We start from the raw sequence: 23241 nt of genomic DNA on the forward strand, positions 1-23241 counted from the left end.
TATCTCCCTGGAAACTATAACAAACCCCTGGCATAAATACTATCTCCATTTTGTAATTAAGAGAAAGATGCAAGATCCCTCTTGCCCCAAAGTCATTCAGCTACAAAGTGGCAGATGGGAGTTTTTACCTCTGACTAACTTCCAGCCAATGCTTATCACACTCTGTTATGCTGTTTATTTTTTATATTAATTAGAGAGGTTTTTTTCAAGCTTCTCTGTCACTTACGATGCTGAGGAATAGTATGCAGACTTCACGCAGACCTGCAATTCATGTTGGTGAAAGGAAACACTATTTTTAAATCTGAAATCATTTTATGCATTGTTATGGAATAGAATATTGATTGATGCGGTTGTTTTAGCTAAATACTTCTTAATCATGGTCTTTGAATCTTGGTGTAATATTCACTTGGGAAAATGGGAACAAGAAAACCGCTTTAAAACACACCCAACTCGAGCTGTTCGGTGACCCACTGCTCATCTTGAAAGAGCCCTGGAATGAGTCAGTGACAGTCTAGACGTGAAATGTCGTGCGATGGTCACCGTGTCTCCGCCCCATCCTGCTCTCTGTGGTCTTTTAAAAATAGGCCTTTAAAAATATGGGGCTGTAAATCACTTTTCTAAAGTAACTGTGAAGTAAAAATGGGCAGTGGCTCCCCCAGAAACCATAAGCTCTAGGTCAGTGGTTCTCAACCTTCCTAACTAATGCCATGACCCTTTAATATAGTTCCTCCTCTTGTGGTGACCCCCAACCATAAAATTATTTTCGTTGCTACTTCATAACTGTATTTTGCTACTGTTATGAATCATAATGTAAATATCTGATATGCAGGATGGTCTTAGGCGACCCCCAAAGGGGTCGCGACCCACAGGCTGAGAACTGCTGCTCTGGGTGGTTGTGATCCTCACCTGCTGTGACTTGGTGAGGTTGGACGGCTCTTTCTATGGTTATTGGCCGTGTATGTCTATTTCTTTGCAAATTACCTCTTTGCATGCTTACTATTTTAACCTCCTCTTGGGCTATTTCTCTTTATCTTATCGACATTCATACTTTATTACATGCGCAAATGTCTTCTGCTTTGTTTTGGTGTCAGAAGCTTTAACTGTGCTGTCTTTTCTCTTTGGTTCTTTTTGTGTCTTGCTTTAGAAATCTAGTTCACTCCTCACTGAAGTTCATTTAATTATATTAAACTACTGTTTTGTCTTGTGCTCGGTGGTTTAGAGGGGAGAAGAAAGTACCCACTGTCAAGAAACACAGTTCAAGGCCGGGTGCGGTGGCTCACGCCTGTAATCCTGGCACTCTGGGAGGCCAGTAGATTGCCTGAGCTCACAGGTTTGAGACCAGCCTGAGCAAGAGCGAGACTCTCTCCCTAAAAGAAAACAAAAATAGTCGGGCATTGTGTCGGGCACCTGTAGTCCCAGCTACTCAGGAGACTGAGGCAAGAGGATCACGTTAGCCCAAGAATTTGAGGTTGCTGTAAGCTGTGACACCACAACACTCTGCAGAAGGTGACCAAGTGAGACTCTGTCTCAAAAAAAAAAAAAAAAGAAAAGAAAAGAAACACAGTTCATTGGTCCAACAGGAGGTGTCCTGAACTAATAAATTGGAAACAGCTTACCCAGGACACAGAAGGAGCAGAGCTTGGAGTGAGAGACGTGGAAAGGAAGAAGAGCTTGGGAAGCAGGTGTGTAGCTGGGTTAGCACTCTGCAATCTGAAGAACCCCTGTGAGATAATTAACACCCGCCTGGTAATTAGTTGGCTGAGCTAATAGAAGACAAGCAAAGAAGCCCTTAAGTTAGTGGCAGAGTCTTTAGCTAAGGTTGGTATGAAGGAGAGGCCCCATTTTAACACTTCTTCCAGTTGGGGTCTCCTGGTTGGTAGGTGAAGTTCCCTTGTCAGTAACAGCACTGAGCACTCACTCTGGGTGGTGCTGTGTCAACGTGCTTCCTGTGCACCATCTCATGTAGTCAGCAGTCTTAGGGTTATATGCCAAAATTACGCCATCTTCCAGGTGGGCAAACAGGCTCAGGAAGGTTAAATAACTTGCCCAAAGTCTACAGCTGATAAGCAATCAGTGTCAGGATTTGAACTCAATTCTTTCTGACCTCAGAGCTGCTCAAATGTGACTGTTACATATTTCTAGAACTACAAAGTAAATGTGAAGAAACTGAGTGGTGAGTATTTGAAGTCCATGGTCACACCTGTCCTACTTTAAACCAGGCTGTGCTGGCCTGGCGTGGTGGCTCACACATGTTGTCCTAGCACTCTGGGAGGCCCAGGCAGGTGGATTACTTTCTGAGGTCAGGAGTTTGAGGTTGCTGTGAGCTATGACACTAGGGTACTTTACCCAGGACAACAGAGTAAGACTCTGTCTCAAAAATATAAAAATAAATCAGGCTCTGCCGAGGACCTGCTGGTATGCCCTAAGAGAGTTGTTTGCTGTTGGTGGAAGGGAGAGATTTTTGTAGGACTTTGCCACTTGAAGTTTATTTTAAAAAAAGTCAGAGCCGCGTCCATCCCTCCCAGGTCCCTGCCTTTCCTCACTGGCTGTGCTGCCTCCTGTCAGGGTGGCAGGTGGGCCAGGGTCTCATTCTAGGCTGGCCTTGCTCCCTAGAAGCCTTAACTCAGCCAGTCTCCGGAAAACCGCCTGTTACTGTGGCCTGGGCAGATTTGCTGTGGCTTATCAGCACGTGTGTCTGTGACCCACACATGCACATGTGCAGCGGCCACACAGTGTGCATGAGGGACACGGCTCAGTTACTCACGTGCAGGGGTGCCCTCCCCAGGCCCCTCCTTCCATAGTGCAGTTCTCCAAATAGCGTAGCATGTATTTCATAAGACCTTCCCAAACATAATCTTCTGCTTTGGTGAAAATTCGTCTACTGCTTTTTGTGTGGCACACGTCAGGCAAACAGGACAGACGCTAAAATTTATATTTATGGAGAAATTCTGAAGTGAATCTTTAGTCTAATTTCATAGTGTTTATTAAAGCAGGTTAAAATCCAGGGTTTGTTACTTGCTGTGAGTTTCTTTAGACAAGTTTCTTTGTATCTCTGTGACTTTGGCTCCACATCTGGAAAATGAGGGTAATTATCTACGTTACAGGCTTGTGAGGGTATAGACTTCCAGGCAGGTAAAGCATGTAGACCAGTGCCTAACATAGAAACGAGCCTTCTGAATGTTACCTAGTTTTTTTTTTTTTTTTTTATTGTTGGGGATTCATTGAGGGTACAATAAGTCAGTTACACTGATTGCAGTTGTTAGGTAAAGTCCCTCTTGGGCAATCATGTCTTGCCCCCATAAAGTGCGATGCACACTAAGGCCCCACCCCCCTCCCGTTACCTAGTTTTTAAATTAAAGCACCATGCCACTATTTCTAGAGTGGTAGTCCTGCCATCTCGGTACATTTCCGGAGTAACTGGGTGTCTGATAGTTTTGGTGAGTTGATACCACTTTTACCTCCCTCCCACATCAAGGCATTTTGTAGCCTTTCTGGCTTTGGGTCTGGCCTTTTCCACCAATAGTTTGATTACTTAGATATTGTTTAAACCTGAAGTATAAGACTCTCCCTTTGGAGATAGGTGGTGATGGTCTAAGTCCCATCCCTAGCAGCTGAAATCTGGATGGAAACATCCTAGACGCTCTTTGTCGACTCTCAAATCGCTTTCCCTGTTGTCCCTGTCCTTCTTAAAATGACCCCTGTGCTCTGGTGCTCACCGGCTGTTTAAGGGTCAGGAGTTGTGCTCACTGACGGGAGACGCTGTGCGGGCAAAGCGAACATCACGCTAGGTGCCTGTTGCTTGGGCATTCTGAGTGCTAGAGCTGGAAGGAGGTGTAAAGAAATCATCTCCCCCAGCTCTTTTATTTTACAGAGAAGGAAGCCAAGACTCAGGAGAGTAAGTGACCTGCTTAACAACCACAGGCTCCAAACTGGAGCCAAGGAAAGTAGAACTAAGGTGTTCTAGATGGGTGGTTGGTAGGCAGATTCTCCAGCGCTTTCCCACCGCTCAGTGCAGAGTAGAACTAAGGTGTTCTAGATGGGTGGTTGGTAGGCAGATTCTCCAGCGCTTTCCCACCGCTCAGTGCAGAGTAGAACTAAGGTGTTCTAGATGGGTGGTTGGTAGGCAGATTCTCCAGCGCTTTCCCACCGCTCAGTGCAGAGAACCCAAACTCTCCTGCTCACTCATCTTGTGTTTTTTTTTTTTTTGAGACAGTCTTAAGCTGTTGCCCTAGGTAGAGTGCTGTGGCATCACAGCTCACAGCAACCTCAAACTCTTGGGCTCAAGAGATTCTCTTGCCTCAGCTTCCTGAGTAGTGACTATAGGCACCCACCACAGCGCCTGGCTATATATTTTGTTGTTGTTTGTTTGTTTAGCAGGCCTAGGTAATTCGAACCTGCAAGCCCCCGTGTATGTGGCCAGTGCCCTAACCACTGAGCACGGACACCAAGCCTCATCTTGTGTTTTGGACGCTGGTTGCTGGTTATTTTATGGTGTGAAGAATCTCACCGTTTTGGAGGTAGGCTACAGATGGAATGAATCAAGTTGAACTTGGGTCCTCAATGCAGTTAGTATTTATGGTAAGCTGTCCTTTGTTAAAAATATGAGCCCTTGTAAGGGGCTTATGTAACACAGCTCCGGTTACTGCATCCAAGCTGGAAGAGTAGCTTATGCTTTACTGACAACACACACATACTGCTTGAAAACTCTCCACCACCCCAAAGCATTTGCTGTGACCACGTCAGCTTGGACACAGTCAGCTGGTCTGCTCTGTACCAAAACAAAGTAATTCCCTTAGTCATTCCCTTGAGTTTTTACAGCAACTTCAATCTACTTCCATGATTATTATTACTTTAAATTTTAAATATATGTACTTATCAATTCATTTAAAATAATAATTTATTATATGCTAATATAGATAACATTATTTTATGAAAAAACTACATTTTTCAAACAAAAAATCAGTGAGCTGAGATGTATCGTTTCTCGTGTTTGTTTCTTTAGTGTCTGACTTTAGACGGCTGGGCCGTCTGATCTGCTTTTCATTTGCTCGGATGCAATTTATTGTTTTGATGTACATGAAGAAGACACAGCCGCCCGTGGTTATGTGGTTGGAAAAGGAGGAACTTGTACACCCCTTAAAGGTTCTTAGGGAGGCCTGGGGGTTCTTTGACCACATTTTGAGAACTGCATCTTTAAAAGTAACTCTCCTAGCGTCCCATTCAGTCTCCTCTGCAGGAGCCCGGAATTTCCTGATGGATGTCTGGGAGAAGGAAGTGAGCGATTCTATTATTTGAATTTAGGACTTGTAGTGACTGTGTCCTGATAGTGGTGTGTAAGAAAACAAAATGATTTAAGGCAAAATTTAGGGAAGTGTTTGCCTCTGGCGGGAGGCACAGACGGAAGGAGAGGGAGACCATCTTGGGGTTCTTGGGGGCTTTAGAGCTTTTGACAATGTTCTGTTTCTTGGGCTGGATATTGGGTATGTGGATATTTGTTCTATTTTCTTTACATGGTAAAGATATGTTATAAAAAATTAAAAGTATATGAGTGTTCACTCAGATATTGGAGGAGAGCACTGGTTTTTAGTACTTGGGGCAATAATATATATGTTCTTTAACTCAGTCTATCTTTTCGACTTTTTTTGGCTTAGATATCTTGAATCTTTCTAGGTGCAATTTTTAATTTCATTTTTACTTTTTTTTTTTTTTGAGACAGTCTGCCTTTGTTACCCTTGGTAGAGTGCTGTGGCATCATAGCTCACAGCAACCTCAAACTTCTGGGCTTAAGTGATTCTCTTGCCTCAGCCTCCTGAAGAGCTGGGACTACAGGCACTCGCCACAAAGCCGGCTATTTTTAGAAATGAGGTCTTGCTCTTGCTTAGGCTGGTCTCGAACTTGTGAACTGAGGCAATCCATCCATCTCGGCCTCCCAAGTGCTGGGATTATAGGCATGAACCACTGCACCCAGCCCCTAGGCCCAATTTTTAAAAATACTTGTTTTGATACATAGGTATTACCCATCATAGTTATTTTCCACTTTCTGTGCTGTGTTAACATAGATCTAAGGCTTGTGATTCCCTAATTGTTGTATGAATATATAAAACTGGAGACTCTTCAGCTCAAATGTGATGCTAAAGTTATGAGCTCTCTCAGTGTGGCGAAGTCAGGGAATACTGGCTTCTGCAGAAGGATGACACCTTCTGCATCACATGGACCCTGGCCCTTCAAAGGCTGCTTGGTCGTTTTGCTTCCGGCTGCTAATCGGCTGATTCTGTGGTCTCAAAGCAAGACTAACGTTGCACTTCTTGGAAACGGCACTATTTGGCTGACATTGATATGGGGTCCATCCCACGCTGTCTGTTGAATTGTCTTACTCAGCATTGATGCTTTATACTTTTTTGTTTTATATGATCAAATACTTTTAGCAAGATTTTATTTGAAGCCTGATACTGACTCTAACATGGGGTCCTGCAATCTTTGACCTCTCACCCTTTGTGAGTGCTAGAAACCCATAAATGAAGAACTAGAGACTGTTTACCATTCTCAAAGGCCCTGCTCCATCCACCTTGTCACAGGGGATGAAAGTGCACCCAGAGGACGGGCGGTGTCATGTAAAGGAGGTCTTTGAGAGGTTACACGGGACCTAAGGGTTAAAGTTGCTTTGTACGTGTGTGCTTGTTTTAAGGCAGATAAATCCAGCTATCCAATATGATAAAGGCCGGGGAGAGCACAGTGTTCTAAAGAAAGTGCATTTGGTGGGAAAAATTAGGAAAAGGTTCAAGAGGGAGAAGGAATATAATATTAAATGTGATTTTGAAATAATAATAATAGTTATTATTATCATTAGAGACAAGGTCTCACTATGTTGCCTAGGCCGAACTAAAACTCTTGGGATTCAGCAATCCTCCCGCCTCAGCCTCCTAGGTAGGTGGAACTACAGACATGGGCCACAGCTCCCAGCTGGGACTTTAAATTTATTAAAATTTGACTTTGGAATGTTTTGACATTTATTGCACTTTATATATTGTTCCTGGCTTGGTGCCCATAGCTTGGTGGTTAGGGTGCCTGCCACATACACTGGGGCTGGCGGGTTCGAATCCAGCCTGGGCCAGCTAAACAACAATGACAACTACAACAAAAAAATAGCCAGGCATTGTGCTGGGCGCCTGGAGTCCCAGCTACTTGGGTGGCTGAGGCAAGAGGATCACTTAAGCCCAAAAGTCTGAGGTTGCTGTGAGCTGTGACGCCACAGCACTCTACCTAGGGCGACATATTGGACACTGTCTCAAAAAAAAAAAAAAAAAATTGTTCCCTAAGTAGATGACATCTGAATATAGTTTCCAAAGGCTTGAGCGTATTATTTGTAATTACCTCATGGACTGTTAGGAAATCAACACAACAGGTATTTTGTGTGGGTGCCACAGTGGCTAGTAGTATGAATATTTGTTCTAAATTGCAAGGTGCAGAGAAATGCAAGTACAGGAACGCACGTGAAAGTAAAATGCCTCAGTAAGTGGGGGTCGGAATAAATTTTGTATTTCTTTTTTTTTTTTTTTTTTTTTTTTTTTTTTTGTGGTTTTTTGGCCAGGGCTGGGTTTGAACCCGCCACCTCCGGCATATGGGACCAGCGCCCTACTCCTTGAGCCACAGGCGCCGCCCTAAATTTTGTATTTCTTAAGTGAAACAATATAAATGAAATTACCAGTGAATGCCAGGGTAAGCTTTAGTATCATATTTGTTTTCTTGAGGGTAAAAATTACTAGTTTTTAAAGGTTTCTTTTATTTTTATTTATTTATTTTTTATTGTTGGGGATTCATTGAGGGTACAATAAGCCAGGTTACACTGATAAGGTTTCTTTTAAAAATACGATCTCAGAAGAAGTAGGTAATGAAGTTCTGTCAGTGACTCAATAGATTATTATTTTTTTCATGTATTTTAAAAATTTTTTTTTATTTTTAATTTCAGTGTGCGTGTTCATTCTTCTTTGTTTAAAGTACTCCTTTTTTGTTGATTTTCTTCTTCCACTGGCGGTGCTGGCTGTTTTTGATGTTGTTAGTAGAGACGGGGTCTTACTCTGGCTCACTGCTGCTCATACTGGTCTTGAACCTCTGAGCTCAGACAGTCCACACGCCTCGGCCTCCCACAGCGCTGGGACTACAGGCGTGAGCCACCACGCCCGGCCACAATAGATTATTTTGTAATGAGCATTTTAAGGCATCTTCTGTAGGTAAAATAAAGGAATAAATCTAGAGATGTTCTCTCATCCCAAAAGATGCATCTATTTTTAGGATAATTAAATTGGTAAAATAGCTTACGTTCCTTGCACATAGTAGGGAGATACCTCTTCTTCCGTAGCCCTTAGCACCCAGACTTTCTCTGGCCAGGCAGCCGTGCTTGTCTGCCCCTCTGCCCCTCTGCCCCTCTCCGGCAAAGCTGGGGAGGAAGTGATGGGAACTCCCGGCGAGTGAGGCATGTGGCTTTAATCAGGGCTCTAACGGCGCCCTGTCTTTCCTTCTCTCATTTTCTTTCCATCTTCTGTGTAAGCTTTGGTTGATACTCTCTCCTTTGGTTCTTGTAGCTTTGCCTGAGAGAAGCAGAAAGGAGACTTGATCCAGCCTTTGAGATGAGTGAGAACAAGCAGTTGCTGCGGGCTGCTCAGCCTTCTCTAGAGTCGTGAGGGCAGCCTTGTTCTGCTGCTTTAATGTGAGAAATACAGGAAACCCACTCTCTCCGGCACCAGTGGTGGAAGTCTCTTCTCAGACTCTCCCCGGCTTCCTGCAGTCCCCACTCTCCTGGTAGGTCCCCCCCGCCCCCCACTGTCCTTGTTTTTACATGGTGGCAGGGCCTGTGTACCTCTCCCACTGTTTCTCTCTCTCTTTTTTTTTTTTTCTTTTGAGATAAGGTCTTGCCCTGTCCCCCAGGCTGGAGTACAGTCAGTGTTGCTATCATAGCTCCCTGCAGCCTCAAAATCCTGGGCTCAAACGATCCTTCTGCCTTAGCCTCCTATGAAGCTGGGTTTACAGGTGTGTGCCACCATATCTGGCTAATTTTTAGATTTTTTTTTTTCAGTTTTTTGGCCAGGGCCTGGTTTGAACCTGCCACCTCTGGTATATGGGGCCAGCACCCTACTCCTTTGAGCCACAGGCACCTCCCCTAGATTTTTTTTTTTTGGGAGATGGGATCTTGCTATGTTGCCCAGGCTTATCTCAAACTACCAGCCTCAGGCACTATTGCCTTGGCCTCCTGGGTTGCAGAGATTACAGGCGTGAGCCACCAAACCCAACCATCCTTTCCTACTGTTTCTGACTTCAGAAGATTACAGTTTCTTTTGTAGTGTGATGCTGTTGGGTGGAGCTGTGGGTGTCCCGTGATGGCCTCTCCCAGGCGTGGTAGCACAGGCTCTGGGGCAGCCTGCTTGGCTTTGAATCCAGACCCTACCACTTACTTGCTGTATGACCCTGAGCAGCGTAATCTCTTTAAACGTCAATGGGTTTGACTGTAAAATTGGCATATCCTGGCACATACTACAGAGGTGCTTGTGGGAAATAAGTGGATCCCTGTGAAGTACCCAGGGTGGTACCTGGCAAATACGGATAAAGTCAGCGCTTTGGAAATGGTAACCTTAATTGAGCCGAGTAATTTCTTCCCGAGAGTAATCACTCCTAGAGTGTTTGAACCCTTAACTGCTGTGTCTCCCCCTCCCCGCATTTGGTGGACTGAGTGCTGAAGGGTCTCGCTGACTCCTGGCTGGGGTGTCGACATCTTTTTCTGCTGCATGTACCAAGGCCTGCCTCCCCAAACATGTGCTGGACATTTCAGTCCTTACATCTGTGAGCTCTCTGATTTGGGGAGTTGAAATTTGAGACTTGGTAAGAACTGAGTCTCTTTGTTCATCCCTCTCCTACATACAGCCTGGCCACACCGGGTACCGTGGTAGGTAGAGTTCAAAGCAAGATGGGTATGATAGAGCTTCTGTCATCCACAACCTTCCTCCAGGGGCCTGACAGGTGGAAGGCTGAGCGAGTGCACTGCTAGATGCAAGGTATGATAGGGGATGTTTGCAAAATGAAAGAGCGATGGTGTCTGATTCAGGGAACCAGAGATGGCTTCGTGAATAAGGTGGCATTTTATCTGGAATTCTGAGGATGAGTAGGGTTTGACAGGTGGAGTTGAAGGTACAGGCATTCTTATCATTCACTGTGCAGAGGTAGGTGTGTGTGGAGGGGTCAGCTGTCCAGTTCAGGATGGTGGTGGTGGCCTTGGAATCTGGCAAAACTGGGTTAAATACTGGTTCTGCCATTTAGTAGAACTTTGGTTTCCTCATCTGTAAAATGGGGCCATTAGTGTCTACTACACAGGGTTAGGAGGATTAAATGGGAAGGTCTTTTTTTGGGGGGCCTCTGACCCTGCAGCATCTCAGGCTGCATTTTTATTTTTATTTTTTTTATTTTTTATTTTTTTTATTATTAAATCATAGCTGTGTACATTGGTGCAATCGCCTGTACCCATTCTAAGATGCACCATAGATGTGGCCCCACCCATTACCCTCCCTCCACCAAAACCTCCCCCCTCCCTTCCCCTTCCTTGGCCCTTTCCCCATAGTCTTGTGCTATAGTTGGGTTATAGTCTTCATGTGAAAGCTATAATTTAGCTTCATAGTAGGGCTGAGTACATTGGATACTTTTCCTTCCATTCCTGAGATACTTTGCTAAGAAGAATATGTTCCAGCTCCATCCATGTAAACATGAAAGAGGTAAAGTCTCCATCTTTCTTTAAGGCTGCATAGTATTCCATGGTATATACATGTACCACAATTTGCTAGTCCATTTGTGGGTCAATGGGCAAAGTCTTTTAAAGGCTCAGGTATGGTGCTTGGCAATTTGCACCCAGTAAACCATTGTTATTTTCCTGATGGTTGTGTTGGGGACAGGAATATATCGACAGCAAGCATGGAGTCCTTGGGTTGCTTTGTTCATTTTTGCTAAACCATACTTAGTTTTATGATCTTTACCTAAATGTTCAATAATTGCTCAGAGGGTCTTAACCTTCATTACACAGGCACTTCAGGTAACTTTTTTTTTTTTTTTGCAGTTTTTGGCCGGGGCTGGGTTTGGACCCGTCACCTCCGGCATATGGGGCCGGTGCCCTACTCCTTTGAGCTACAGGCGCTGCCCCTTCCAGATAACTTTTAACTACCAATCTGCCTTCTTACCCTGATCCCAGAAGGTGAGGTGAGATACCAGGTGCATTTATTAGAGCTTTACTGTCCGTGGGTCTGAAGCCTCACTACTTTCTCTGTCCAGATACATCTGGTTTTACAGTGATTGGTCCTTACGTTGTTTGTGCCTGTGATTTGGGGCTGTCGCACTGCCTTCCAAATTATTAATATCTGGGCTAAGGAATGGGAGGGAAGTTGGGCTGAGGAGGCGTCCTGGTGGATTGCTGCCAAACCTCGTTTCCTTGCCTTGATGGTTGCAGCCACCACATTGCACTAAACCCTCTCCTGGTAATAAGCGACCCGAGTGTGTACATTTGGTGAGGCTGTGGCAAGAGGTTTAACTCTGTGTAGCCATGATTACAGTGAGCTATATGGTCTGACCCTCTCTGTGTGGGAAGGGATTTGAGGCCTGGATTTTTCTCAAATTTAAATGGCCAAAGCAGTGCTTCTTGGTTTTGCCAGTGTAATTATCACTTACTTCCCTTAGCCTGCCTTTCATCTGAACTATGTGAGTAATAATTATTCTAATGAACCTTTAGGCTTTGTAAGAGTTTAATGGCAGCTACTTGGGTCAGTGCCCAAGACTTTTGCTAATTGTGGTCTGTCTTTCACTCCGGGTCCCATTTAACTTTCCCAGTTTCTCCTTCCTACGACAAGTGTGACTTACAGCAAGGATCTCCTGCCAAGCTGTAGTCTTTCAAGTTTTGATTTCAGTTTGATGTTGCGTTGTAATCATGCTATCAAAGATGTCAGAAACCCATTCTCCGCTGGCGTATCCTGTAACTCTTAATCTGTTAATCTAGGAGTGTGGGTGTGGAGCCAGACCCCTCTGGGTGAGGAGTCGGGCCGGCCCAGTTCCTTTTGCCTGTGGTAACAACAGGTGAAAATGTAACCTCCGCTGTTGGCTGGTGTACATATGTCATGGTCTACTTTTTAGAGCTGATGGGATTTATGACAGGTTGTTGTCTGCAAGAGAGTTTTCCCCAGCATTGTCCTTGGGCCCCACTTGATTCTTCAGTCATGTCAGCGTGACAATGGTGATAATGGAAATGCCTTCTTCAGAGGCTTTCAGAGGACAATGGAGGGGGTAGAAAGGGGTGTGGGAACCTGCGTGGGAGCCTGCAGCAAGTGAAAAGGTCTGTTTTGCATTTGCTGATAAAGACAAGAAAGCTTGCATCATCCATCAATAGGGAAACTTTGAGAGAAGAGGAAAAGTGTGATAATCTGGGGTTTGCTTTCCTAAACACGCTGGTCCGTGGGAGGAGACCCTTGGAGAACTTTCTCTTACAGCAAGATGGATGCTTCCGCTGTGCACAGCTAACCTGCTGCTGGACGGGAAGTTGTCTCTTCTGCTCGTGGGGTATTCACTTATGTTTACTTTTTAGGAGTTCTTTGGTCCTATGTTTTGAGAAGGAGAACAAAGTACAGAAGAAATAAGAAAGCTATAGTTTGATAAGAATGGCAGAAATTGTAGCCATAACTAAACCATACTTAGTTTGGTCAATTTATTAGACTGCAAGATAGGCACTTTTTAAATTTTTTTTTAATGATGTGGAGAAAGTTTGCATGAAATAGCACCATTTGGATGCTTGCCCCGTCTGGTAATCTGAGTCAAAACCTTGGCTAGAAGGCAGTTGTACACCCAGGATTCCTTGGTCTGCTGGCTCGGTGGGAAGGCATGCTGAGAAGTCCCTGGGTAGTGGAAACACTCTCGTGAGGCGAGGAGGCGGCTGCGCGGTCATGTTTCTAGAGGTCTCTCTCGGGCAGTGCTTGGATCCCAGTCCAGATTCTCCATGTGCCTTCCAGCTAAAATCGGAGCCGGTGTTGAAGTCTCCCGTCGTCTACTCTGAATGGCTCGTCAGGTTTTTGTAGCTCCTTGAGTCCCTGCGCTCCCTGCTCCGCCTTTTCCTCCTGCCCTCCTCGACGACGGATTCTGCTGCTTTCTCTCCTCTCACCTGCTTTCCTTTTCTGCAGCTGTTCAAATCTTTCATCATACCAAGAACTCTAGATCAAATCTGACCTCCATTAGGAAAACTTTCCTTTTTTGTTCTGATCCACGTTCGTCTACGTGGTCTAACCTCACCACCTTTGTATCATATTTCATCATGGGCCATTTCAAAGCCATCTTTTGTTTTATCTCAATGCCTTCTCTCCCTAATAAGACTTAAGTTTCTTTCTTTTTCTTTTTTTTTTTTTTTTTGAGACAGAGTCTCACTTTTGTCACCCTGGGTAGATGCCGTGGCATCATAGTTCACAGCAACCTCATACTCTTGGGCTCAAGTGATTCTCTTGCCTCACCCTCCCAAGTAGCTGGGACTACAGGCACCTGCCACAACACCCAGCTTTTTTTTTAGAGACGGGGTCCCGCTCTTGCTCAGGCTGGTCTCCAACTCCTGAGCTCAAGCAAATCTATCTGCTTTGGCCACCCAGAGTGCTAGGATTATAGGCATGAGCCACCATGCCCAGCCTAGATTTAAGTTTCTTTTTTTTTTTTTTTGAGATAGAGTCTCAAGCTGTCACCTTCTGTAGAGTGCTGTGGCATCATGGCTCACAGCAACCCCAAACTCTTGGGCTTAAGAGATTCTCTTGCCTCAGCCTCCCAAATAGCTAGGACTACAGGCGCCCGGCACAACGCCTGGCTATTTAGTGGCCCAGGCCAGGTTCAAAACCGCCAGCCTCGGTGTATGTGGTTGGCTCCCTACCCACTGAGGAATGGGCACCACCCGAGACTCAAGTTTCTTAAGATTTTTTTGCATTTCCTAGAATTCTTGTTGGGTACTGAGTACCTAAATATTTGCAAAGTTTATTGTCATTATTGAAAGACTTCCTTCTAGGGCACAGGGGCTCAGCCAGTCTGTGGTTAGCTGTCCTTATCAAATTCAGTGTAAAAGAATGGCCTTGGCAACCTGCTTTTACTGATTTCCATTCCCCCACCCCACCCTCACCTCCCCACCCCAGAGACTTAGATGTGCTTTAAGTTAGGGAAAGGCTAATACTCATCATTACATCCTACCCTAAAGTTACACCACCAGGAACAGGAATGCTATAGTAATGCACACTCTGGCAGGTGCTAGCCCCACGATGGGAGGTGCACATGCTTCGTGTCCCCCCCGTGACTTGTGGACATCCATTCCCATGAGTAGGTTGTATTGTGGGACATCTGACTTTTAGAAATGGAGATTAGGCTGGGTAGATCAGACCTAATCAGGTCGTCCCTGAACAGGGACTGGACTCTTCCTAAAGAAGGGGATTCAAAATGTAAGAGGAACACCAGGAAGATGTTCCATGGCTTTGACGGAGGGGCCTTGTGGCCTGGAACAGTTGGCTGCCTTTTGGAGCTGAGGGCAGCCTCTGACGCCAGGAGAAGGCCCCTGCCCTCCAGCTGCAGGGAATTTAACCTGGTGGTATCTGCAGACCCTCTGGTTGGGCTTTTAGCCTGGTTTGCACCTTGACGTCAGCTGCGAAACTTTGAGCATAGAGTGTGGCTGTCCCCAGACTGTGACCCATGGAACTAACTGCTGATAAGCAGATGTCGTTTCAAGACATCAAGTTTGTGATAATTTGTTACATGGCAATAGGAAACTAATAGTCCCCAGATTTCCAGAAACTATCTGTATATTCCATCTTGATAGTGTTTCTTTTTTTTTTTTAGAGACAGAGTCTCATGTTTGTCACCCTGGCTGGGTAGAGTGCCAGGGCCTCATGGCTCCTCACAGCAACCTCAAACTCTTGGACTGGAGCAATCCTCTTGCCTCAGCCTCCTGAGTAGCTGGGATTAGAGGTATGCACCACTACGCCTGGCTAGTTTTTCTATTTTCAGCAGAGACAGGGTCTCACTCTTCCTTGGGCTGGTCTCCAACTCGTGAGCTCAAGTGATCCATCTACCTCAGCCTCCCAGAGTGCTGGATTACAGGCATGAGCCACCATGCCTGGCCCCATCCTGATAATGTTTCATCCAGCCTTAGACTAAGATCCAGTGCAGCTCTCCGGAAGCCTGGAGAATTTTAACCATAATTGTTTACTAATATTTTCAGAGCAAGGGCAGATGTTAATTTGTATGTTTATTTCCAAAGAGTGTATTTACCATGGCCGTGGTCATTTTTGGCAGAGTCCCTCAATTTCCAGGTGCTGGAAATGTCACTGCACTCAGATGTTCTAGGTCAGCCCGGCTCAGGAGTGGAACGTGCCTGGGAGGTGGAGGCGGCCGGGTTGTAACTGAGGGAGACAGCCTGGTGCCCTTGTTTACTGCCGCCTTGGAACTGGCTTGGCTTTTTCTTTTTTTCTTCTCTCCGGGAGACTGCCATCGTATGGCCATTACCATCACTGAGAATCCCCTGCCTTTTCAGAAACGACAGAAATAAATGATATGTTTCACAAAGGAAGTGGCTGATTTGTATCCAGTGATAGAAATGGTGGCATAGGCAAGGAAGTGTCCTGTCCGTGTTTCAGTATTTGCTGATGGATGCATTCAGTGAGTAGAAATACATGAACTGAGCCACAGCACTTCCCAAACAGGAAGTGCCGGGGAGTGGATGTGTGAATGTGAGGAGTGGAAGGGATAAGAAACCAGAAGAAGCAACTTCCAACCCGTCTGGGCCTGGTAACTCTCTTTGATCTCCTACTCATCATTCTTGTGAAAAAGCTTGCCTGAAAGATGTGACACATGGCAAAGTTAGGGCAGGACAAAAATGACCCAAATGAACAGCTGTGAGCCAGCTAGGTGATTTTTTTTTTTTTTTTTTACCCTCTGTAAGAGAGGGGACATGTCGTAAGCAGAACCAAGTTATTTGGGACCCACGTGGACAGTAAGAGGGCTTTGAAATGCTTTGTGACACCCCCGCCCCCACCTTTTGCTTGTTGGCCTTCCTGGGCGCTGAAGGGCTCCCTCCTGTGTGGTGTGGACTGCGCGGGCACAGCTGCGCCTCTGTCCCCAGTCGGAGCCGTTGTGAGTCCTTCTTGCCCGGCTGCCACACTGCCCCCTCCCACCCGTCTTCCTGTGAGCGCTGCAGAACTTGCAGGCGTCCCTGGAATGCACACGTGGACCTCGTCGTTCCCACACATGAGCCTTGGTGCTGGTCAGCACTTTGTGACGCTCGCCTGGCCGTTCCGGGCATTAGTCACTCTGGCTCGCTGAGGATTGCAGTCTTTGGAAGCTTAAAAAAATGTCTTTTCTGTTGTTAATTCTTGGCATCCAGTTCGATTTCACCTCTCTAGAGTTCACACAGACTTCTAGAAAACATTCTGTCTGCAAGGAAAGAGTGCTCCCCCTTCGTGTAGCCCCCGGCTCATCCCACTTGGCTGCTGTTGCGGATGCTGCCCCCACACCCCTGCCACTCAGGGTTGAAGCAGCAGCTGAGGTGCTGTCCCTTCACATACTTGTTTCTGGGGCTGCTTTTCCAACGTTTTTTCCTAATGTGCATGTGAGAAATCTAATTTCTGATGGGAGGTGAAACCCTAGTCTTGGGCGGGTCTCAGAGGAAATGTGGGCAGTTGCTGTTGTGTGAGGGTGGAGTGTAGAGGTGACAGGGACTGGGACACAGGTGAGAGGAAGGACACCAGCGGCCTTTCTTTATAGCTTCATCAGCAACGCCTTTCTGTTCTCACCTGCAACCTGCAAAGCTGCTGGAGTACAGGGGGGAAGGTGGCTGGGCCCCAGGGCCCCTTCGGTTCTCCTAAGCTGTTCTCTCCACCTGCCCTGAGCACAAGGACAGGTAGCCAAGTGGCTGCTGTAGCTATTTCGTCACCTGCAAACAAGAACTTGGAAGATAGGACTTCCGTGAAACAACACTTTGAACACAATTTGGGTGAAGTTTACCGAGGGTGGTATCAGGAGAAGAGGTCCAGCCGAGTCACTGGCTCTCGGGGCTCAGGAGTAGAAACCAATTGGCTGCCGTCATATCCATCACGAGAGCAATGTGGGAAACGTTTGGCCAAAAAAGACGTGGCGGACAGTCAGTAGACAGTAGGATGGCTGTTACCTCTGGGCACAGATGCTAGCCTGGTCCGATAACCTCAACCAGTCTTCTCTGCGCAGTTCAGAGGATAAGGGAGGGTTTACAATGATTAAACTGGCCTTTCTTCTCTTGCAAGAGAATAAATAACTTGGCAGGTTCTTATCATTTTGCAAAAATGGGAGGAAGGACAGTTATAAACTGAGGGTGGGGCTGGGAAGAGCCACTGAGGACATTGGCTTAGAGGTGTCCAGGCTGTGGCGTACAGGGAGGGACCCCAGGAGGGGCCTGGGCTGTGGGCATGATCAGGGACTTGGCTGCCCACTTGCAAGAGTGAGGTCACCCAAGAAAAGTGTGTAAAATGAGCTGAGGGTGGAGACTTATGCTAATTAATTCTTGCAATAGCCTTGAGAGATAGTTTATTTTAAAGCTGACAAAACTGCAGCTGAGAAGTTAAACGACTTGCCCTCAATCACACAGCTAAACAATAACAGCCCAGGCGCCCTTCCCTTCTCCTATCAGGCACCTTCTACCACGATATTCCGTCTTCTCTTTATTCTCATTATTTTCAGTAGTCCTCGGTTCTGCTGTTAGAACTCAGTACTCAGATTTTATCCTGCCCCATACCTATTAGCTATAACAAAATTTACAGGCTTACCTCCTTAAAGAAAAGATCTTTATCATTTATTGTTACTATGTTTCCTCAATTTTAAAAAATCTTTCACTTTCTACTCTAAAAGTGTAGTGTTTTTTCTTTTGTTATAATTCAAATGTAACAAAAACATAACAAGTAGAAGGTAAAATTTCCCTAAAATCCTGCCATCCCCAAAAGAAAACGCCTACACTGCATTATTTTTTTTTTTAAGGATCTAGAAAAGCAAAATTTGTTCCTCTGCTGGGAGTCTTTTGGAGAAAGTTACTTAGAGATAGCAGTGGACTGAGAGGGGGCAGTGTTTTCAGTATTAACCAAATACTTTTCTTATCATTTGGTGGCTGGCTGAGTTCCGCATTCAGAGCTGATCTACCCCTCACTGTGACCTGGCTGCCCCCAGATGTCACGCCTTCTTCCTCTCGGCCTTTCCTCGTGGTTTTACTCTGATGCTCCCTCATCTCCCGGGCTTTTTCTGTCTTATTGCTCGAGTGAGACAATTTCCCTGGGGGGCCTTCTTGGCTCCAGCCCTGGAATTTCATGGTATAGATGACAAGCAGGGTAGCAAATGTTGCCCAAATCATCCTGGAAGAATGTATTCTTCCCCGTAATGAGATGCTGCAGATGCTTCCCGTGGTGGGAGCTGCCTCGCTGGGAAGCATCCGGCGCGGTTTCATAGCCGCAGTCTGGGCAGCACTCGGCATTCCTGCGTTTTCCCTTGTGCATGGGAATGAAGGGCATTTCCCGTCTTCCCACCACCCTTCTTTTCTTTTGAAGAGAGTATGAAACCAATTTAATCTAGATTGTAGTCAGATGAGAGTTTGCATTTATAGAAATGACTAGCCAGCGTACTTGGGTAAAACTTACTTCTCAGATAGTTTGGGAGGATTCACCTCCGCGGGGAGGTGGCTGCTGGTCAGCCCAGGCTTCCACGTGGGAAGCAGTGTGTCCCCCTCTCTGCCCGTCTCTGGCCGGGTGGCCTATGTGCTGTTGCACCCAGAAGGATGAGGAAGGGATACGCTGCTCTTCTCTCCTCCAAATGGGCTGCTTCTCAACACAGTGAAGTGGGGGCAGGCCTGTCTCTGCTCTCTGCTGCCCTGTGGTTCCATCTCAGCTCCATTTAAAGTTCATTCCCTTGGCCAAGGGCTGTGGTTCACGCCTGTAATCTTAGCACTTTGGGAAGCTGAGGCAGGTGGATCCCCTGAGCTCAGGAGTTTGAGACTAGCTTAAGCAAGAGCGAGACACTGACTCTACTATAAATAAATAAATCACTAGCCAGGCACCTCTGTAGTCCCAGCTACTGGGGAGGCTAAAGCAAGACAATCACTGGAACCCAGGAATTTAAGGTTGCTGTGAGCTATGGTGGCACAGCACTCTGCAGGGTGACAGAGTGGGACTCTGTCTCAAAAATAAATAAATAAATAAAATAAATTAAATTCATTTCCTTAAGACTTGAGTCTTGATCATTTCTCCCTTCTTTCACCAGGCAGTGTTGCTCAGAAAGACTTTTTGTTTTCATCTGAATACATAATCCCTGCACATCAGTGCACGTGGGAGCTATCTATGAAATTAATATCTCGCAATGCTTTGGACCAATATTTGTTTCTACAAACTATAGGCTGGTGAATTCACTCAAAAACTAAATACTAATACTCGCATCCTGTGCTCCGGTCAGCTCACGCTGATGCATTTGTGACCATTTGACCCCCGGGAGTTGGGCTTGCTTTGTTTTATTACCATCTTACCCTTAGCTTTCCAGCACGCATCGGTGCTCAATAAATATTTATTGGATGAATGAAATTATGAATAAAGATTAACTTTCTTCTTGAGAGCAGATGACTAACTTGTACAGAAGAGTTATTTCCTAGATTTTATTTTGAGGATATAAATCCCCTTTTCAAAAATCTTGTGGAAGATTGCAGATATAGCTAAAGGGGGAGATGGTTTTAAGCAGAGTGGCTGTAAAGAGTGAGTACGTACCTTTTTTTCTTAGTTAATCCATACTTATTGCAGTTAAACAAGCAAAAATAAAAAGGTTACCAGGAAAGTAGAGAGGTACACAGATTTCCATTAGGTTTGGGGTTTCCCAGATAACTAATAAAAACTCCTTGTCATGGGTCATTTAAAAATTGAGCCATTTTAGTTTGGCAAAAAAAAAAAAAAAAAAAAAATGCTGCCAAGAGTATTTTGTCCCTGTGTTTGCTTTTCTTAAACAAATGACAGAATTGCATTTATGCATCTCCGATTTCCAGACTTGAGAAAACTTGGAATTAACATTGGAACCAGAGCCTTTGTTTAGAGTCATTTGGTTATAACAGTTCACTTTAGAGATGAGGAAACATGAGCTCAGGCATGAAGTGACTCGGATCAATATAATCTATTATCAATAAAAGGAGGCTTTGAGGAAAGTGTAATCACACTTCTTATAAACAAATCTCCAGCTATCTAATTGTATAAATAAGTTAACTCAAATTTTTAAAACAAAATTAATTTTAAAGAGGGGAAATCTTCTTAAACTTAAATTGTAATACCTGATTTTAAAGGTAAAAATTAAGTCTTGCTTTCCAGTTGAAACATCTTTGTTTGAATTAAACAGCTAAAACCTCGCCTTGGTAACACGCTGCCTTTCTTCACTGCTTCTAGGGATCAGAAGCTGTGGCAGCCTGACCACATCTACTGTAACCTTCAGTTTTAGAAGTGAAGAGGAGGGCATTGCTTCAGTTTAAGTGTGGATAAAGTTCGTCTGGGCACAGCCAGTTTGTTAATTCCAGTAGCCCCTGGCTGGATTAAATTATAGCCCTGCACCGCATTAGCACATTTTGGTCAACGGACCACATTTGAGGTGGTGGTCCAGTAAGGATCCCAGACCATGCTTTTACTGTATCTATTCTCTGTCTAACATGCTAAGACACACACATGTCACTGTGTTTTGGTGGCCTGCAGTATTCAGCACAGTCACAGACGGTACAGGTCTGAGCCCAGGAACAGTAGGCCCTCCATATAGCCTCGGGGTACTAGGCTGCACCACCTAGGTTTGTAAGGACACTCCCTGATGTTCACACACTGACAGAAATCGCCTAATGACACATTTCTCAGAATGCATCCTGGTCACTAAGTGACTTGTGACTGCAGAAGCCAAGGTGGAGATGGGGATTCCAGGATGCCTTCCAGCCTAGCCGGTGTTGATTCTCATTAACTGCCCCTCTGCAAACAGGAATGTGATTCTGTAGCTTTTCCTCTGGATTTGTAAATTGTGTTTCCTCTTTGGGGATGAATTTTCTTCTTGCTGGTACCCTCATTCTCTCTTACACTCTCTTTTTATTCACTGTTCTTACCTTTGTGAGAGAGCAACTAGTTTATTTCAGATTTTTGAATTATAGTTGCCTCTTCCCTCCTAATCTAGGGAAAGGAAGCCCAAGTTTCTGAGGCCCATTCGATGCTAGGCATTGTTGTACAGACCTCCTCAGCTCTTCCCAACAGCCCTGCCAAGCGCTCATTTTTTACTGATGGTGGAACAGACTAAAACAAGGAGAAGGCGAAGCTGGGATTCAAGGCTATGCCCGTCTGGCTCCAAGCCTTCTGCTGTCCTGCTCTGGTTAAGCAAGATTTGGAATTGTGGAACATATTTTCCAGCAGCCTTCAGAATGTAGGTGGTGGCACACATTCTTATGTAATTTGTTTTATAATTATCTCAATAATGAAGTCAGCTGGGAGTCTTTTGAAACACTTGCTAGTTATAAACTTCAGCATATACATTCCTAACAAGGTGACCCTTTGGGCACAGATAGTGTTTCTCTAGAAGGCTGCTGGAAGCCAGGCTTTGGGAAACTCTAGCCTTCCTAAAAGGTGCCTATTGAATTTCCCTGGGCAAAAGCTGCTGGCTCTGCCGCCCTCCCCGCCTTCCCATAGCCATTCATGCTGTCATACTGTTTGTCACTTTTGTTCCTAGTGTTGCATTTTCCCCACACCTACTGTTACACTGGCCTGTTAAGGGCAGGGACAGTGTTTATCAATGAATAATAAAAGTAACATAGCTTTCTTAGAACCTTGAGTAGTGAGTATTTTTAAACAAATAATTGTATCCAAGAGGAGGTGCTCAAAAAAAAAAAAAAGAAAAAGAAAAATGAAATCAGATGAAATGGCTTTTATTTTAAGCCATTAAGGTTAGTTATAACCCATTTCAAGATGGAGTGGGCTCTAGAAATCGTCCAGTTTACAAATCCTCACTAGATTGGCAAATGAAGGGCTAAATCAATGAAAGTCTTACAGTTATTTACTTAGTAGCTCCATGTTGGCACTTTCCTTCCAAAAATGGTTAAAACTAAGCATTATATTGTGGGTTTCATGTGCCAGAGCTGCAAAAATCAGTCTGGTCTCAGCATTGCCAGTTCTAATTCTCAATTGCCAAAGAATTATGATTTTTGAGGATATTTTTTTCCTTCTATTTTAATGTATTGGCTTTTTACAGCAGCTGAAATCATAGCACTGTTTGAGGCTGCCGGGGAGCTTGCTAAACTCAGGAGAGAGCAGTGACTGTGTGTGAGGACTCTGGAACCCGACTTCCTGGTTCAAAGTTCAGCTGTGAGACCTTGTGCAAGTTACTAAGCTTCTGTGCCTCTGTTTTCTCATCTATAAGTTGAGGTTGGGTAACGATGGTAACTACTTCATAGAACTGTTAAATAAATTAGTTTACCTATGTTTAGGACTTTTCTGGAGCAATGGGAATGGTCAATAAATGTTAGCGGTTATGGTGATCACGGAATTATTTAGCTTGAGCTGCTGGTACTCAATCAACATTTCCCTCTTATGGATAAGAGGAATGTTTATTGAAATGTTCCCCAAGATTTCCTAATAAAGAGCAATGATGGAAGTGGAATTTCTCTGGGAACCAGAAGGTCTGGATGTCAAGCATCGGATAGATGCTTCCTTTCTGATGGAGGAACTCGTGTGAGATGCTGGTGGAAGGAGCCTGGGTTTGCCTCAGGAGTAGGGGGTGAGTCCCTGGACTGCACCGTCAGGAGCTCCATTCAGGAGGTCTGGAGACTTGGGAGCAGCCCCCGGGGCCCTGCAAGGGCAAGCTGAGGAGATCGGACTGAGGACCTTTGAGTAAGATCCCTTTGACAGGGAGATAGAGGGAGGAGGTATTTATTAGAGAGGGCTGGGACGGAGTCAGGGAGGCTGGTTGGGAAGCTGCTGAATTATCAGGGATAGAGAGGGTCTGCATAGATAAGACTTAGGAATCAATGGTGGAGGAGAGGTGGTTTCAAATACTGGTGAATACCATTAATAGAAACAGGGAGCTCTGGAGAAAGGGGCGAGTTTGGGATAGCAGAATATGGTTTCAGTTTCATGAACACCAGTTTGACGTAAAGATAGGCCAACCCAAGAGAACTGCCGAGCAGAGTTCAGTATGGGAGATAAA

General features: G+C 45.2%; 1 protein-coding gene across 6 annotated transcripts in view; it reads left to right on the top strand.

The window, feature by feature from the left end:
* The window catches only part of SEPTIN11 (septin 11), a 96542-nt gene that overhangs the window by 22010 nt on the left and 51291 nt on the right, over positions 1-23241 (top strand). The window contains exon 1 of one of the 6 annotated variants that reach the window (XM_053589678.1): positions 8778-8796. The exons of 4 other annotated variants lie outside the window; for them this stretch is intronic. The gene's annotated coding sequence lies outside the window, so the exon portion shown is untranslated. Of the gene's footprint in view, positions 1-8777; positions 8797-22793; positions 22813-23241 lie in introns of those variants that run through there. One more of the 6 variants, XM_053589595.1, reaches the window with a different exon arrangement.

This window comes from Nycticebus coucang, chromosome 1 (assembly GCF_027406575.1).
Source record: "Nycticebus coucang isolate mNycCou1 chromosome 1, mNycCou1.pri, whole genome shotgun sequence".
Lineage (NCBI taxonomy): Eukaryota > Metazoa > Chordata > Mammalia > Primates > Lorisidae > Nycticebus > Nycticebus coucang.